The sequence below is a fragment of the Chenopodium album genome, chromosome 8, assembly GCF_948465745.1.
Source record: "Chenopodium album chromosome 8, dcCheAlbu1.1, whole genome shotgun sequence".
NCBI lineage: Eukaryota > Viridiplantae > Streptophyta > Magnoliopsida > Caryophyllales > Amaranthaceae > Chenopodium > Chenopodium album.
Genome location: NC_137841.1, coordinates 52486713 through 52488467, shown reverse-complemented (window position 1 = coordinate 52488467; position 1755 = coordinate 52486713). Strand labels below are relative to the sequence as shown.

Below are 1755 nucleotides of genomic sequence, written 5' to 3'. Positions count from 1 at the left end.
ACCGTATTGAACATTTGGACTGATTCCTTGAATTGTGTGCAATGATGCAAACCAATGAAGTGAGTCAAGACTACATTCGTATATACCTTTTCCGGCAATCTCTCACCGGACGAGCAAATAAATGGCTAAAGCAAGTAAATCCTTACTCTCTCACAACATGGAGGGAGGTGGTAAAGGCGTTCTTGAAGCGCTTTATCTCCGAGGAGAAGACCGCCAAAATGAGAAGGAAAATTGCATCATTTGAGCAAGATGCCGATGAAAGTCTTGGTGAAGCATGGGAGAGATTCAAAGAGTTGGTACAAGCATGTCCCCACCATGAGTACAATCAAGGGTTGCTCATGTTGTTTTTCTACGACGGATTGTAGCCCATGTCAAGAGCCAATTTGGATGCGGGGGCGGGTGGTCAATTAATCAAAATTCCTCAAAATCAAGTTGAAGCTACAATAGAAGAGGTAGCAAAGATTATTCTTGGGGGGGGTCGAAGAAGAAATGCTCCTAAGAGAGGCAGTATTTATGAATTGGAGAAAGTTGATCAATTACAACATCAAATTGATCAACTAACAAAAGGGCTTTCCAAGTTAAACACGAGTGTGAATGCAAGTTCAAGTGGTGGAGCAAGCTCTTCTCAAGTTAACTCTTTCTCTTATCAAAATTGTGGAGGAACGAACCATGATACATCTTATTGTGGTGGTTTAAGCCCCGAACATGTAGCGTCGTACAACACAAGGCAAGAGGGATTTAGAGGAAGCGGCGGTGGAGTAGCTTGGAGACAACCACCACCCGGGTTTGTACCTCAACCTCAACAATGGAACCAACAAGTTCAACCTTCCTACAACTCCAACCCTCATTATCAAAATCCACCTCCATCTTAACCCCAAAACCCAAGAGGAAGCTATCCAAGGAACAACCAATACAACAATCAAACCCAAGCACCTCAAAGAAATCATCAAGATCAAGCACCTCAAGCGGAGCTAACTCAAACTCAAATCCTCCAAGCCATGCATGCGCAAATGTAATCTTTTGGGCAAAAAATGCAAGAGATAAGAGATCACAACAAGATGGTTGATTCACAACTAGCTCAATTGGCCGAGAAAACTCCTTTCAATTCACCATCTACTCTACCCGGACAACCACAACCTAACCCATCTCACAACCCAAAACCCAATACATCCAAGTCGATCACATTGAGGTCGGGAACTTCCTATGAAGGGACAAATGAAGGGGATAGTGAGGAAAATAAGGGAGGAGAGGAGAGTGTGAATGAAAACAAGAGAGGTGAGAAAGAAAAGGGTAATGAGATAGAAGGAGGTTCGGAGGAGAAGAAGCTTGACAATGAGAAGACAACTTCAATTCCTAGTGACGCTAGGAATCTTGATGGACCGGTTCCTTTTCCCGGTCGGCTTGCGGAGAGGAAGTTGAATGACAAGTTTGCAAAATTTCTTAGTGTCATGAAGAATTTACATATCAACCTCCCTTTTCCTGAAGTTGTGACACAAATGCCATCTTACTCCAAGTTCCTCAAAGATATTCTCACCAATAATAGGAAGCTCAATGATGAGCTTATTACCCTTCCACATCAAGTGAGTGCTCTTGTCCAACATAAGATACCCAAGAAGGAAAAAGACCCGGGAATTTTCACTTTGCCGGTGAAAATTGGGAACATGGAAGCTAGGGGCGCCATAGCCGATCTTGGAGCAAGTGTTAGTTTAATCCCTCTATCTATTGCTCAAAAACTTAATATAGATAAGATACCTA

At 42.8% G+C, this 1755-nt stretch overlaps 1 non-coding gene across 1 annotated transcript; it reads right to left on the bottom strand.

Annotated features, from left to right (window-relative positions):
- Positions 1-215: 215 nt before the first annotated feature.
- On the bottom strand, positions 216-321 carry LOC145556879 (small nucleolar RNA R71). Its single transcript, XR_014091971.1, has one exon. It is a non-coding gene; the product is annotated as a small nucleolar RNA R71 (small nucleolar RNA).
- Positions 322-1755: the final 1434 nt, after the last annotated feature.